The sequence below is a fragment of the Manihot esculenta genome, chromosome 15 (genome assembly GCF_001659605.2).
Source record: "Manihot esculenta cultivar AM560-2 chromosome 15, M.esculenta_v8, whole genome shotgun sequence".
Lineage (NCBI taxonomy): Eukaryota > Viridiplantae > Streptophyta > Magnoliopsida > Malpighiales > Euphorbiaceae > Manihot > Manihot esculenta.
Window position 1 is genome coordinate 4040125 of NC_035175.2, and position 18283 is coordinate 4058407.

Here is an 18283-nt window from a genome sequence, read left to right on the forward strand (position 1 = left end):
GTTGGTTTATTTATTTTTTATCCAACAGATGTAGTCAACTTGCATTCAAGTTCAATAGCCCAGTTTTGTGGATGAGATTCAAAGCCAAAAAGAGATTAAATTTTAACGTGATGAACATTTATTTCGTTTTCAACTAGACGTCAACCGAGAGATTTTTACCACTGATTTTAACGGCAATCCACACAAAATCTGCCATATAATTAATTGGTAAACTCATTATACAACCATTACATTCAGTAATTCTTCATTACATGACCAACCAACTATAGTGTTACTTGTGACTAATCTGCGCATGCATTATCATGAGGTGAAAAAAAATTAGTAATTATTAAAAATTTAATACTAAACTATTAATTTCATACATTATATATAATAATAAATATATCTATTTAAAAAGAATATGAAATAGAAAAATGACAAATTGGTTTAACTATATTAATTATATTTTGCTAATCTATATAAAAATAATTATAAATTTATTTTTATAAAACGGATGAGTATTTTATATATCATATTACTTCATTCTATTTTTATAATTAATCAATTTTATTTTTTCAATTCATGCTAAATATAAATATATTAAAGAATAAATAAATAAACTATCATCTACGATATAAAACTTATATTTGGGATGGATAAAAAATAAAACGAACTTATTTTTATAGCACGGAATATATAAAAAAAAAAAAAAAAAAAAAAAAAAAAAAAAAACTGCTTGCAGCCATTTGATTGTGATCCAGTATATATAAAATCTTCACCAACTCTCTAAGGAATACAAATGACATTAGGATGTGGAAAATATTATTTAATTAATTGGTATTAGAGTAATTTTTTGGTTTAGAGGTATTTAGTTCAAACTGTTCAAATATGTACAAGGAAATTTAATTGATAGCGTCACATGTGGCATTTAAGATGAAAGAAAATGACGCTTCCGTTCCATATATATATATATCTTTTCAACTTGCATTTCTTTATTTATTAGCATACTTTTATATATATTTATTTAGCATGTATTCATAAAAAATATATCAATTCTAAAAACAATTTTAATAGTGAAAGCATAGAATTTATTGGAAAATATAATGTAATACTACTTACATTTTAATAATATTTATAAGTATACAATTTAACAGTTTTTAAAATTATTGTGAAGAATATTTATTTTTTATTGTATATAATAAATATTTTAATAAAATATTTATTGAATATTTAAAAAATTATAATTTTAATCATATTTTTTATTTATTACAAACTGTAGGTAAATCGTTATATTATATTTCATAGTGAAAACAGATACAATATTTTCTAAATTTTTATTATTAATTTATGAGTATAATTAATTAAAATATATAATATAATAATTTATAAGCGTTCCTACTTTAAACCTGTTTTTTATACAAAATTTACCCAGTTTTAATATTTTTAAGTTAGATTACTGTTAAATCTTTAAAATTTTATAATATTAATTAGTTGATCTCTATTTTAGAATATTCAAGTAAAATGTTTATACATATTAAAAAAATTTCAATTTTTTAATCTTTTTATTGAAAAATTATAAGCTGAATTATTTATAATATTTAATTATATAGAAAATCATATAGTATTTGAATTCTTTAACATATTTAGTATGTTCTATTCATATAGAATATATAGAGTACAAAACCTATCAAATAGATTCCAAAGAAATAAATATAATTGATAAAAATATAAATATTTAAAATACAATATAATCTTATCAATTCCCTCAATTCGAGTATTTTGTGTAAAAGCTCGAATTGATAAATGATACATGAATACTCGATATTCGAGTTTTGGCCAGTGGCTTTATTAAAATGTCAGCAAGTTAGTTTTTTAAGCAAATAAAACGAACTTAGACTTCTTGATTTTGAATTTTGTCTCGAACAAAATGAAAATTCACCTCTAAATGTTTCGACCATGCGTGAAAAATAGGACTAATAGATAAATATATAGCTCCAATATTGTCACACTAGATATGAAGAATTTATTTAGAAGCAATATTTCCTAAAAGATATTATATCCAAGTAAGCTCTGTAATTGCTAAACCAATTGCCCTGAACTCAACCTCGGTAGAAGACTTGGCAATGGTTTGTTGCTTCTTGGAATTCCAAGAGAATAGATTTTTGCCCATAAAGATGGCAAAACCAGTTGTAGATTTTCAATCGTCTAAATCACTTGCTCGATCAGCATTCGTGTAGACATTCAGGTTTGTATCCGATGATTTGGAGAATAAAATACCATAGTTGGTTGTTGCTTTCAAGTATCACAATATGCATTTGACAAAAGTCCAAATTCTCATTTATTGGCGCATGCATAAATTGTGATACTTTGTGAATGGAATAGCATACTTCAAGACGAGTAAGACTTAAATGCTGCAATCCACCAACAACGCTTTTGTACAAAGTAGGACCAAAAAATATAGTACCTTGCGTAGCAATAATTTTGTCCTTGAAACTCACAGGGGTAGAAATACCCTTACAATCAACCATTTGCGCCTTCGAAAGTAAATCTATGATGTATTTATGTTATGTAAGCAATAGACCTGTATCTATCCAATGTACCTCTATACCTAAAAAATAATAAGTCGGCCTAAATCCTTTAACAGAAAAATCGATTGTAAGGATTTAATAATCTGCTGCACAACCGTTAAATTAATTTCAGTCATAATGATATCATCAACGTAGACCAAAACAAAGATGATAACACTCTTTCTATCATAAATAAATAATGATGAATTAGCAGGAGACGACCGAAAATCGTGTTGCAACAAAGCCGATACTAGACGTTTATACCACTGTCGTGGAGCTTGATGAAACCCATAAAAAGATCGACGCAATCGACAGACGAAGTCAGGTTTTGTCGGATCTTGAAAACTAGGCGGCTGCTCCATAAAGACAACATCATCCAAGTCACCATGTAAGAATACATTAGAAATGTCAAACTACTTGATAAACCAACCATGAGAAATAGCCAGAGACAAGACTATTCGTATTATTGTAGGTTTAATTGCCAGAGATAAAGTTTTAAAATAATCTATTCTTGGACACTGATAAAAACCTTTGGCCACAAGTCTCCTTTATAACGGTCAACACTCCCATTTGATTTCTATTTAATTCGGAATACCCACTTGTACCCAATAATATTTTGAGCTTGATGTCATGGAACCAGTTTCCAAGTGCCTGTTTGTATTAATGCATTTAATTCAGTAATCATAACTTCTCTCCAATGGGAACTTTTAATTGTTTGAGTATAACATGTAGGGACCAAAGAAGAGAAACATGCAATATGTGCTTGTGGAGACCGTGGGATTTTTGGCTTCAAACTTCTTGTTTGTTATCTTGCAACCATCAAATGAGTTTTGAGTGGAGGACAATCAACCAAAGCTTGGTTAGAAGTCTCACTAGTTATTTGTTGGTCGACAATAGCATTATGTGTTGAAGAAGGACAATCTCGCGCAACCTTATCTGAAACGGTGTGCATAGGAGTAAGTGAGCTGGTTTGATTTTGGTCGAGTGGTTCGAATTGATTGGCATCGGGTGAGGCGATTCGATTGAGCTGGTGTTGTGTTAATAATACGGCGCGGATTGGTGTTGATGAAAGGAGGGGATATTGATGGGTCTGGGCTTTGCGTTGTTGGGCTCATGGACAATGAAGAACTTGGTATTTGTTTAATGTCTTTTTGTGTAGAAGGAATAAAGGAATGGTTGTGTTTTGGGTTTGAACTAATAATTCCAGTACTGTGTTGCTGAAAACGTTGGAATAGTGGTGACGGTATGGATATATGTTGTTGTGCAATTGCCCTGGTACCATTATCATCAAGCTTCTAAAAGGGAAACACATGTTCATAAAATAAAACGTGGCGTGAGATGAATTATCGATCAAAGGAAAGCTCAAAACAAACATAACCTTTATGAATTTTTCTATATCCAAGAAAAGCACATTTAGATTATTTATGATCTAATTTATGAGGAACATAAAGTTTTACCCATGGATAACACAAAGACTCAAAAACACATAAGTTATTGTACTTAGGTTTCACATGACATAAAAGCTCAAAAGGAGTGTGAATAAAATTATGTGTTGACGGAAGGCGATTTATAGTATGAGTGGCAATGTCATAATCATAAGTCTCGTATGAATAAGGAATAGACGCATAATATAACAAAGCCATTCCTAACTCTATAATGTACGTGTATTTTCTTTCTGTATAGCCATTTTATTCAGGCGTACAGAGATAAGACACTCATTGAATAATATCATTATCGTTAAGATATTTGACCAAAGACTAAAACTCACCACTCCAATCTAATTGAAAACTATAATTGGAATCCTAAAATATTTTTTCATTCATTTTTGAAATTAAATAAACAAAGAAAAACTATAGAATTCTATTTAAGAAAATATAATAACAGTATTTATTAAAATAATCATAGAATATGATATAATATCTATAATCTCCGCACAGATTATAAGAGAAGACTCTCAAATATTAGAATAAATTAATTTTGAAAGTTGTGTAACACAAAATAAAAATTTTAAAAAAGACAATTTGTGTGATTTACTCAGCATGATAAATTAATTTTTATAAATAAATAAAGTTTAGAGTATAAAAATTCAATTAACTTTCAAATAATTAAATAAATAATAATAATAAAAAAGTTTGCATCTAGCGACTCGGTGGGAAAACAACTGTCACGCAGATGAGATAAATGTCTTCATATATACCGTGCACACAGTTCTAGTGACCCATTAATTGAACTGGGCTCACAATTGGGCCCACCAACAAACCATCACCATTAATTCAATTTGTCTTAATTGGGCCCCATCCTTAATTTACACAAAAATTTGATAAATGGAAAAAAAAAATTACATACATATAACCGGCTGTTATAAATGTGTAACTTTCATAATATTTTTAATAAATTTAATTAAATATAATGGCTTATGTATAAAGTTTATATTAACTTCCCATCTTCTTCTAGCACACGAGTAATATTTTCCAGCAACAAGCGACGATGAGCCACTTAAAAACATTTATAAAACTAATATTTTAATTCTCATTTGTTATAATAGTACATCAAAACTAAATTGATACAATTGAAAATTAAAAGTTAGATTTATTAAAAGTGATTTTAAATTAGATCATAACTAATTAATTGAATCCGGTTCAATTCTTAAACAAAATCACAATTTTATCTTCTCTATTTTTTTCTAGCAATAGTTAATTTTGTTGAATCATGAGCTAAATTGACCATGAATAAAATTAAAATCAACTGAAATTAGTAAAGGAGACCTATTAATTCTGTCCTATCTGTCATTAAATTTTAAAATCAAATTAAATCCAACTAATCATTTTTTATTTTAATTCAACTTAGACTGAACTATCACATAAATATTATTTAAGAAAATACATTTCAAAATATTATGATAATTATATACTTTAAGTCTCATTAAATTAAGATAATTAAGGTGCATTCTTCTTGCTGACAGAAAAAAAATAATTTAAATTATCCACCAAATCATTAATTAATTAAATTGTAAATTTATTCGAAGTAAAAAACCAATTAGCATTTACTAATAAATATTTATTTATATATCATTATTTATAGTAACACTTTTTTTTGGGGGGGGGGGAAGGCTTAGCTGCAAGGCCAAGTCACACAGTTCGGCTCGCTTATTTGTAGACCTTCGTAAGCCCATCTGACGTGGCATTCATTTTTACACTTTCAACCAAGTCACCACACCAACTCATGCATGTCCGACGATTTCTCTCGTGCATAATGCGTCGGCTATTACCAAGCCACCCTCACTTCCCAAACTTACACGTGGCCTAAACCAAATAAAAACTTCAGCTTCGGACTCCGAACCTCAGCTTCGGGTCCAGATCTACTCTCTCTCACTAGCTCATCTGTGGAAAAAACTTCCTTCAATCCTTCTAGCTCACTAATCGCGAATCTCCAATCGTGGGTAATAACAACTAGTTTTTTTACGGATCGTAACAAAAGATTGTCGTGTTAATTTGGATTAATATTTTGGATTTTTTGGCTGGTAAATGCAGAGTAAATGCTTTGATCAATGGAGATCGCTATTGTACGGAGTCCAAGATTGGTAATGCAGGCTTTTTGATCCAACTGAATTATCAAAGCTAAAAGGTTCGAATTCTTATAATATTTAACTGCATTACATAGTCAATGTAGCTGGCCATAACAGCATAATTGAATTGAGGTAGTAGATTTTGACGTTGAATTGGAGTTTGACAGGATAAAACTGTTGATTGAGAACTTTTCTTTTATTTTTGCGTTTTCGAGCAGCTTTGGCTTGCATTTCGAGCTGAAACCATGACGCAGAGTGATTGGGAAGCAGATAAAATGTCCGTACTTGTGCTTCTTTTTCAGATATTCAATTTTGTTTTGCAGTTGTTCTAATTTATTCATTCGTAATGAGTAAAGGTTGAAATTTGCTGTGTTTTTCATGTATGGTTAGGCTTGATGTATACATATATGATTATTTGGTGAAGAAGAAGTTCCATGCCACTGCAAAGTCATTTATGACCGAAGGGAAAGTAGCCCCAGATCCAGTAGGTAAATTATGCTCTTGGAACTTGTTACTTTTACTGCATACTTGGAGCAACAGTATTTATAGGAAAGCAGTTTATGGTATGCAGTGATAAGAGAGAACGACGGGACTACTTATAAAATTAATGAGTGAAAAATTGGAAACAATCACTTTTCTTTTGTTGCAAATGAGGAAAATATTTAATTTTTGGCATGCTAGTGCATAAAGGAACTGAAAAACACTGGGGGATAGCCTGTAGATGAAAATTTATATAATTACTAGCTCGAATTTGCAGCTATTGATGCTCCTGGAGGATTCCTTTTTGAATGGTGGTCTGTCTTCTGGGACATTTTTATTGCAAGGGCAAATGAGAAACATTCAGAGGCTGCTGCAGCATATATAGAGGTGGCTTTTGAGATTGGAATGTGCAGTTTAAACTTTTTATGTTTTTATTCAAAAAGATATATTTAGCTGTGTTCTGGTCTTGCTGCATAGGCACAGCAAGTTAAAGCAAAGGAGCAGCAACAGCAACAGCTGCAAATGCAGCAGTTGCAACTGATGCGTCAAGCACAATTGCAACGGGGAGGTTCTGATAATCCACCTCTTGGCAGCCCAGTAAATTCTATTGGTTCTGAAGGAATGCTTGGTCAATCCAATGCTAGTGCAATGGCGGCAAAAATGTATGAGGAACGTATGAAACACTCCAACGCAATGGATTCAGAAACATCCCAGCCACTCCTTGATGCTAGAATGCCTCTATTAAAACAAGCAACAAATCATCCTGGGTAAATTTAGTTATATCTTTTTATTAGACCATCCTTTCCCCTACTTCTATGCATGTTGACCATTTTGTGCTGCCTCAGCCAGTTGGTCCAAGGAAATTCTGGGAGCATTACAGCAGCATTGCAGCGAATACAGTCACGAACTCAACAAACCAGTGTAACCACTTGGACAAGATATTCCTACATCTGCTGCCACTTTTCACTTCCACTTTATTTTTTCTTCTCCATTCCATTGGTGATTGGTTTGAATTTGTAGGATATCAAAAGTGAAGTGAATTTGGGTGCTGCTCAAAGATCTCTGCCTATGGATCCTTCTTCAATTTATGGGCAGGGAATCATGCAGTCAAAGCCTGGAATAGTAAATACAGGTAAAATACATGGTCTTCAATTGGAGAATAGGAATCTAAGACAAGGATGTGTACAAATGTTTTACAAAGAATCTCCTAACTAAATGACTTCCATTTATGTTCCTATCTTCTACTGTAAAGTTTTAAGGCACTTTTATTTTGGCAGATAATTTATACTTCTAGTTGCCCTTGCAATTTGATCATTAGTCAAGCAATGACCTCATGATTCATGACCTTGTCTTTCCCCTTGGTTGGGGTCAAGCCCATATATTATAAAAGATGGCTGTAATTTTACAGGATAGCTTACTACCCTAAATGTGATAACTAGTGTTTGAAACTATTGTCAATTTCTGGGTAATGCTTGGAAACTATTCCTTGTTAATTAATTTCCTGAATTAGTATGTAAAAACACACTTAAAGTTAAATATTAAAGGTAAATATTCCATGTTGCCACTCTTTAGGTGACTTGTGTAACAGAAGAAGGGACGGCATTAGAGATGTAAGAAAAGATATAGTTATGCCAAACGTTCTTTCATCCAAATAGATGAGTTACTGGCAGCAAACTATTAGGTGTTCCTTCAATATGTATGGATAAACAGATTAGAACATGTTATCTGGTTTGGGATTGCTCCTGCTCAGGTGCTGGTGTTCAATGCTACAATCGTTGAAACTAATTGCTTATATTGCTGTATCTTGACTACTGAGTAGCCTTGCTCCCAAAACAATTAACACGTTTGATGATTTTTTTTGGTAATTCTTGGTGTTTTTTTCATTGAATAATTTTCTAATTTAATTTCTTTTCTTAATGTTCAGAATTGAACCCTGGAGTCGGCAGTCTTCCATTAAAGGGATGGCCCTTAACAGTAAGTTTTATGATAAAGCTCATTTCTCTCTGGTGATTCTTTTTTTTTTTTTTTCCACGATAAAGGGTGTTATTGTATTATGCAGGAGATTGAACAAATTAGACCAAGCTTGGGTGCACAAGTTCAAAGGCCTCTTTTGCACAGTGCAAGTCAATTTCAGCTTTTGCCACAACAACAGCAACAACTCTTGGCACAGGTTCAATATCAGGGCAATCTTGCTAATTCACCAATCTATGGAGATATGGATCCAAGAAAGTTTAGGGGATTTCCTAGAGGCAATTTGCAAGCCAAAGATGTCCAACCAAATGCAAATGACGGATATATTGGTTCTCCAGTGCAATCAACTTCATCTAAGGTAAGATTGTCTTCTTTGTTGCCATGAACATAATATCATAACTTCCATGAAAACTGTTTTGTTGGGGTTAAGGTTGGACAATGATCATTGTGCTAATTTTTCTTAAGCAGATGAACATGCCGCCAATGCAACAGTCATCCTCTCAATAGCAAGATCCTCTACAATCACAGCAAGCACAGGTTGTATGTATCACAAATTGACATAATGATTAACTTTTTTCTTAGAGAAGTTCCAAGATACTTTAAGCGCACTTGCTTGTTCCTTTGTCTTGCATTTCTACAAAATTCTACTTTAAATACTAGTGAGATAAGTCTGCTTTCGATTCTTTAATAAATTGTAAGATTAACAACTTCTGCATGTCTGTTTATGGTGTAACAGAATAATCGAAAAAGGAAAGGTTCTTCATCTTCTGGACCTGCTAATAGTGCTGGCACAGGAAACACTGTAGGCCTTTCTCCTAATTCTCAACCATCAACGCCATCAACTCATACTCCTGGTGATGCAGGCAACTTACATCATGTCAGCAGCATGTCAAAAGGCATGATGATGTATGGTGTTGATGGAACATGAGCTCTTGCATCATCCACAAACCAACTGGTATGTACTGATAAAAAAAAGTTTATCAGCTCATTAACCTGGAGATTTGAAGTTTATATTTGCAATCTAAACTGCTAGAACCCATGACAACTCCATGTTTGCTTATGACCTCATAATGTAAAGCTTGAGGATTCGCAAAATAGTTTTCTGCTGCAGATACCTACTTCCTTTTGAGGAGGTAGTTAAAAAAAATGTTATCAAGTGTATCAACTACTATCTCTACACAATTGTGTATGAAATTCTTTAAATTTCTCTTGCAAAGCTATTATGACAATGTTATCTGGATATTTATGAGGTCCACATTATGGTTGGCCCATCTAGTGAAAAATGATAGATAATCTTAGTCCTTGAATTCAGCCCAGAGTGGTATGTTAATGCATCTCTTCTCAGTGTGAATATATACCATTGTACTTGCATTAAAACATTCCCTTAGAATTACCACTCAAAACTGCTCCCTTCATAAGTCACTTTTTGTCAGATTCTTATTTTGTATCTCATTGCAGGAAGTCGTTGAACATTTCGGAGATGTTGGGTCCTTAGATGATAATGTTGAATCTTTTCTCTCACATGATGATGGAGATAGAAGGGATTTATTTAGCACATTAAAAGGGAATCCTTCTGAACAAACTGCAGAAGCTTCCAAAGGTAAGCAGCATTTCTATCTTCCTGCAAAAATGCCTGTTCGAATTGACCACAACAATGTCCATTTGATCTTCATTTAGGTTTCTCATTCAGTGAAGTTGGTTCCATTCGTAAAAGCAATGGCAAAGTTGTATGTTGTCATTTCTCTACAGATGGGAAGTCTTTGGCCAGTGCTGGGCATGACAAGAAGGTATCATGCGAGGACGAAGAATTGACTTTATGTAGAACAATAACATTGATCACTGGAAATTTGCTAGTGAAGTTGCTTGCATAAATTTGGAAACTAAGATGCAGATTGAACAAGGCATGCATACTAATATGGAGAGGTGCAAAAATCTGTTAACAACCTCCCAGTAATAAACTTAAACTGTCTTTTTTATGCCATCACAGATATCCTCTTATCTTGACTGCTTTGCTATTGCTTCATTCACAATCAGCTGTCTTAAAAGATTATTCAAGTTGCTTGAATACCTGTACTTGTAAATTGCCCCGAAATTCATTCAAGTATGAAATATGTGTTATAGGATTCATGTCATTATCATTTTCTTTATCAGCTTAAAGAGGTCTAAGGTGCTTAAACTGCTCCTATTAACTTGTAGCCTTTTCAATATACAGGCATAGTACTTTGTAAGTTGATAGAGATCAATTCGTGACTTGTAAAAAAAAAAGTTGTTACATGTGGTTGGATAAGTGACAATGTGAATATATATGTTTTCATGTCAGTAGGTTGTTCTTTGGAACATGGAAACTATGCAAACGGAATGGACTCCTGAAGAACACAGTCACATAATTACTGATGTTCGTTTCAGACCAAATACAACTCAGCTGGCAACATCATCATTTGATACATGTATTCGGCTCTGGGATGCTATAGAAGTAAATTTCCTGTCTCCACTGCTTCCTAAAGGAACACATTTATTCCTTTGTCCATATAAGCTGCAATTGTAAGAATTATTGTATTGAAGCATTTTTCTTGCTTAAAACTTTCATATGTTTTTAGAGTGTACAATGCATTCCCTTTTCTGTCTCTTGTTGGGTACCATAGTGTGCTGTTTTTTGAACATGTATTCATTTATTCAATTGTGTCATATATACTTCTTTTAACATAATTTTTCCTTTAAATTTTAGAGCTTCTGTTGTCACATGCTTTTTAATATGTGAACTTATGGAAGTACGTCAGATGCTCTGTTGTATTTGAAAGATCTGATAGCAGTTGGCATCAATTTATCTGTGTTGCTAACACCATGTCAGTTACTATTTTGGTCTACATGTCATTGGCACTAAATGCAGCTTATTCTTGCAGCCAAGGTATTCCTTACAGACATATACTGGGCATACCTCACACGTGATGTCTCTTGATTTCCACCCTAAGAAAAATGACCTTTTCTGCTCTTGTGATAGTAACAATGAGATACGCTTCTGGAACATCAATCAGTATTCTAGCACCCGCATATCTAAGGCTAGCCTTCAGCTTCTTTTCTGAACTTAATTGTTTTACATTCTTGAATCTCTAATGGATTTGATCCTTGCACATTCTAAAGCTCAGTTATTTGGTGGAGCAGGGAGGTACCGCACAAGTTAGATTTCAACCGAGAATTGGGCATCTGCTGGCTGCAGCAGCTGAGAATGTTGTGTCCATCTTTGATGTTGAGACTGACAGACAGACTCACTCATTACAGGTAGCAGTCTTAAATTCAGAACTCAACAGAAAGAAGATATTAAACTCACCTTTTGTATTTTTAGTGCATTAACTAGTAGGGTTGAGCAGAGTTCAGTTTTAACACACAAAAAAAAAAAACTATTTTTATCAGTTTGATTATTTGGTTGGTCAGTTTGGTTGATATTTTTGAGAAACTCAGTCAGGTCAGTTCAGTTCAGTTCAACTATAGGGAGTCATTTTATTTCTTTCGCGATTGCAGCCCACCTCTTGCTCCTCGTCTTTCTTTCTTCTCACTCAATTGTTCTCATTCCCCAGTCCTCACAGCCAATTTCACTTGCTCTCCCCTCACAGCTCCTTTGCTTCTTCTCTTTTCACTGCAATTGTTTCAATTTCAAATTTCTATTCCTAAAAGACCTAATTTCAAGTCCCAAAGATTCCAAAGTTGAGAAAGAGGATTCCAAGCTGTTGATGATGATTCCATATACTCTCCCCTTGTTTTTGTCGCATAATTTTCCTGAAAACAGAATTTCATTTTCTCTCTCAGTCATTTGGTTTGAACTTGAATCACTAGATTAATAGGTTCTTTTCCTGACCTAGCAAACCCAGATACTGATTTCATGTTCCTCAAGTGCAAACTCAAGTTACTTAATAAAATAACAGCTACGGCAGCTATTCCCATTACCGTTGCTGCTTATTCTTCCTCCAAATCAACCAAGTTTATCACTTTTCTTAGCAAAGGTGGCTCCCGAAAAAGCACCTCTTTGATTTTCTCTGCTAGGTGCTTCTTTCTTTCCTCCCTCTTCATATTTTTATTCTGAGGGCTGATGTGCGTAATTCTTGAGTTGCAAATCCTTTACTAGTCCAATTAATGATTTGGGCTGCTTCTTATCGAGAAATGCTCAATTGTCCATTCTTCTTGGATTTTTAATTGTTTCTTGAGTTCGAGGAATACCTTAAAACGATTTGATTCTTTTAAACTAAGTGTGAAACTTGTTGCTATAGGTCTAGCACAACTGATTGGAAATCCTTCTCATAAATTTGCCTCAGGTCTGCTACTATGTATAAAAAGTTCTGATTTTCACAAACCAACATGGAGTTACTTCAAGATATTGAGATTATTTTTCCTTCCTACATTTCAGTTAGCTGCAAGACACAAAGCTGAATTAATTGGTTCAGTTGTTTCTATGTTTGAGCGTTTTAATTATTTAATTATTCAGTTAGTTGACCATTTGCACACCCGAATTAACCAGTGTACTGCATGACCTCTTTGGTTATTAGGGTCACTCCACTGAGGTACACTCCATTTGTTGGGATGTAAATGGAGATTTCTTGGCCTCTGTCAGCCAAGAATCTGTCCGAGTGTGGTCATTGGCATCAGGAGACTGCATTCATGAACTTATTTCCAGTGGGAACAAGTTTCATTCCTGTGTTTTTCATCCAAGCTACTCCACTCTCTTGGTTATTGGAGGCTATCAGGTGATTTTTCCCTCTTATTTTAATATATATGCAGTAGCAATAGCCCTTGTAAGTTCCAAAATATACTTTAATATCCCAAGGAAAGTGAGAGAATTTTGCTGTGTTTGATGTTGCGAACCTTGGTTTTTCTCTCTCGTTTTCCACTTGACCTACAATCATTCTTGTCAAGTCACTGGAACTCTGGAACATGGCCGAGAACAAGTGTATGACAATTCCTGCTCATGAATGTGTAATATCAGCTTTGGCACAATCGCCACTTACAGGGATGGTCGCGTCTGCGAGTCATGATAAATGTGTAAAGATATGGAAATGAGAGCTGCCATTTGCATTTGTGTTCTGAGTCTCAGTTTCTCACGGGGACGGGTGAAAAAGACGATACATGAAAATCCATTGAGTGTATTTAATTTAATTTCTTCTTACCCTTATTATGTAATAAGGGGGACTGTGAGGTTCCTTAGTTGCAGGTTGCAATTTGAATGGGTCCCATTTATGGGACCTAACCACAAGGCATATAGAATGTCCAAGACATAGGGAATATGCTTGTTTTGAGAGATGTTGGCAGGCTTTTGTCTATATAGAAACATTTGGATTCAAAAATTTTGGTGAAACATTTTTTTTTATATGTAAGTTTGAATAAATTTCAAATATTTATAGAGTTCTTTTTTATTTAATGAAATTCATAGCTTAGTTTTTATTTTAAGTTTAAGTAATAAATGAGTTTTGAAATTTTAATTTTATTAACAAAAGGGCCTTCTTAAAATTTGGAAGGAAATTACCTGAAAACTGGCTTTTACCCTTCCCTTGCTCAACTCTCTCTCTCTCTCTCTCTCTCTCAATCCCATTCTCATGGCAGACAATTGACAATAGAATTGTAAGTGATAACATCCGGATTTAAACCTTTTTTTTCCCTGACATTTCCTCAAATACCTCACTGACATCCACAAGGGAGCGGCGAATTTAATCGAAAGGGGGAGCAATTACAAAACAGGGAGTGAGAGAAAGTAAAAAAGATGGCAACGCATTGAGAAAAAATAAATTATAATGTTGGAATTATAATGTTAAGTTATAATGTTATATTAGAAGGATATAAAATTATAATGTTGGAATTATAAAGATTAAGTTATTTAATAATTTAAAAATTAAAAAGTTAAATCCGATGAAAATAAAATTAAACAAGTAAAAAAAAGAAATTTATGAGAAAGGATTAAAGAAAAGCAGAAGTGAAGTTTGGATAGAGATAGAGATAGAGATTGAGAATACTAGCGAATCATATGATGTGATGATGGAATTGAACAGAACCTTTAAGCATTTCTAAAATAGGAATCGGGATTAGCGAAAGACAAACAAATCACATGCAGGACCTCACGTGTGGATTCTGTTGAAGTTGCCAATGCCATAACAAGAACGACATGTTGTTTCATATGCGCTTATCTCTTACTTTATTTTCACGGCAATGTCAGTAAGCTAGGACCCAAGTATAGTGAGTGGGCGTCACGCACTTCCTGAGCGTATAGAGTAAAGGATAATGAGCAGCTTGTTTATTTTAGTAGAAGAAAAAATTATACAAGAATCAACCCGTGAAAATGGAGGGAACGCCCATCATTGGCTTATTCGCATTCACCCGTTACTTTTATTTATTTCTTTTTGGCCCCGTCTTGTACAGTGGCCATAGGCTTATAGGCAACAGGCATAGCTCTTGTTGAATTCGAGGATTATTATTAATATATAACACTGATTGATATCTGACACCAAATTTTTTTACTTTATAGGTGAAAAACCATGCAATTTTTAACTTAAACATTTATTTTAACTGTGACGTTAATTTTCTCTTTTTTTAATTATTAAACAAAGCCTAAAGTTGAAATTTCTTCAACCCATCAAATTGATTGACTATGTAAACAATCTTGCTTTTACATTAATCTATTTACTTCATAAGATATTTTTGTAACATTTTTTTTAATAATATTAATTTTATTTTAATTAAATTCTTCATAATAATTTTATTTTGTATAGTTAACGATGAAATTAATAAAATAAGTAGGAATAAAATAAAAAAACAAAGAGAAAAGGAGACACAATTGACAACGGGTGTCCGGTGTGAAACGAAACGTCAGTGATTTAACCAGGGTAGGCGCGTGTCAATGGGATTAGGGTAATAAGATTCGCTATGTCGCAAAAGATAAGATTAAGGATTTCACATTTTCCTAAACTGTAATCAGTGGGGAGCGGGCCCTACTTGCCTATTATGTGGGGCCTTATGACGTGGCTTTCACGGTAAGCATTTTCGTCCCAGCGGATGCCTTATTGGGCGGCATATTCCCCCGACTTGTTTTTTTTTTTCATTTTCTTATTAAAATTTCAAAAAATTCCTAAATTTAATTAACATTCTGAATAAAATATATTTTCACTTCCTTTTAGTGTAAATATTTTTTTTTACCGTCAACAGAAAGTAAAACAACTTTCATCAAACCTTGTGATTCATTGAATTGGAAAAAAAGGAAATTACAAGTATGTGTATGTGCAGTGCATTAATAATGATAGATTGTCCAGTTTTGATGAATACAAGAAACAAAAAAGAGAAGAGGATGACAGCAACAATTCACATCAACCTCTTGATCTTTAATTAATACCTCTCATCTATTATATGTGATTGAAATTTTTTTATTACAGTTTTAATTATTAATTAATTCAGTACTTTGCAGCAGCAGCGTAAGCGTAATGCACCTTCAATTTTAATTTCGTACGATTCTAATTTTATTTCGTTAAAGAAAATCTAATATGTTTTCTATTTTTTAAAGCTAATCGTATTGCAATATAATATATTACTAAAAATTATAATATTTAAAATTAATTTATAGATACAATATTATTATATATTTAAAAAAAGACCCATGAGATTTTTATATTTTAATTTACAATATTATATAAAATTATTATTTTTTTAAAGTAAGTATTTTATGCAAATTTATTAAATTAATAAAATAATATTTAAAAATACAAAAAATATAGCATATATAAGTTTTTTTAATAATAATAATATAAACTTTATCATACTCATTTATAAATAGAATTTATTTATATATTTTGAAATATCAATTTTATATTAATTTAATATGAAATTACTAGTTTAAAAAATCAATATCATTTTAGTTAAAATTATAAATTTACATAAAATTTAATTTATTTTTACAAAAAAATTATTTCAAATCAAAAAGCCATAAAAAGTTAAATTGTTGAAATGACCATGTGGCATGCAGTTCTGTACATTCTCCTTATTCTTGCTGCTACTTTACCCAGCATATATGGACATTTCTAAAGCAATTGATTATATTATGGGAAATTTTATAAAATTATGATTTTTAATTTAATAAATAATTTAAAGTAATAAAATTATAAAAACATCAAATTTATATATATATATATATAAAATATTAATTTAAAAAAATTACTTTTATCTGATAAAAAGTACAGTAACGTGACAATCTCATCGTACATTAAGCTTCAACTATTTTTTATTTTTTATTTTCCTGAATTGAAATAAAATAATTTAATTTAAAATAGAGTTTTAGGTTGAAGTATTTTCGTCCCCTTATAATAATATATATATATTTTTTACATGTTGTAGTTAATATATATATATATATATTTTTTTTAAATAACAAGAAAACTTCATTAATTCAAAGAGAATAAAAAAACAATATGAGGAGGGATATCAATCCAAACTCCTTGACCTGACTCAGAATGAACCGATATTGCTAGAATATGAGTGACATCATTCGCAGATCTATAAACAAAAATACACTTGCTTCCTCATAACTAGATAGAAGCAGTTTACAATCTTGAACCAAAATGCCAAAAGACGATAAATCATCTAACAAAACACAATTAACTGACATCACAAATACCTGAGCATCCAATTCGAAAAGAACTCGATTCCATCCACACTCTTTAATCCAGCTCAATGCTTCCCGGAATGCTATAATTTCAACACACTTTGCATCCATCTTGCTATAAAAAGAGTCTGCTCTAGCAGCCACAAAACTCCCATTGTAACGACCCGAAAATCGGACCGCTACCGGCGCTAGGATCCGGGTCGACTTAAGGCCGCCGGGACCCGTAGCAAGCCAAACATACATCCTGAAAACCTGTTTAATCCCATACATGATCAAGAACATACATAAAATTTAAAACTTTTCTTTTCATTTCTTATACACCAAACTCAACCTACTATATCTCATGGCATTCGTGATGCATGGATCATGCTCGAAATTCATATTTCAACTAGTTTAAAACTTAAAGTTTATTCCACTCACCTCTGGCTAGCTCTGATACCTAGCAGTGAGCCCTCGGTTCCTTGGGTCCGAACCTACACAGGTGGACTCCAATGAGGGACCAAACACACATAAACATAACTCTAATATACTCCCCAAAAACCCCCTAAAACATCATAAAATAACTACATAAAAACATGCAAGAAATGGCTGGACAGGGCACTTTCGGCGGCCGAAAGTCCCTCCAAAGCCAAAAGTCAGGCAGGTTCGGCGGCACCTTCGGCGGCCGAAACTCCCAGACAGAGGCAAAACTCATGCATGTTCGGCGGCACCTTCGGCGGCCGAAAGTGCCAGACAGAGACGAAAGTGCCCTGTCCAGCCATTTCTTGCATGTTTTTATGTAGTTGTTTTATGATGTTTTAGGGGGTTTTTGGGGAGTATATTAGAGTTATGTTTATGTGTGTTTGGTCCCTCATTGGAGTCCACCTGTGTAGGTTCAGACCCGAGGAATCGAGGACCCCAGTAGTGAGCCAGCTGCTACAGAGTTTATCAGAGCTAGCCAGAGGTGAGTGGAATAAACTTTAAGTTTTAAACTAGTTGAAATATGAATTTCGAGCATGATCCATGCATCACGAATGCCATGAGATATAGCAGGTTGAGTTTGGTGTATAAGAAATGAAAAGAAAAGTTTTAAATTTTATGTATGTTCTTGATCAT

General features: G+C 32.8%; 1 pseudogene; it reads left to right on the plus strand.

Annotated features, from left to right (window-relative positions):
* The first annotated feature begins 5991 nt into the window (after nt 1-5991).
* Nucleotides 5992-13942, plus strand: LOC110600859 (annotated as a pseudogene).
* The last annotated feature ends 4341 nt before the right edge of the window (nt 13943-18283 follow it).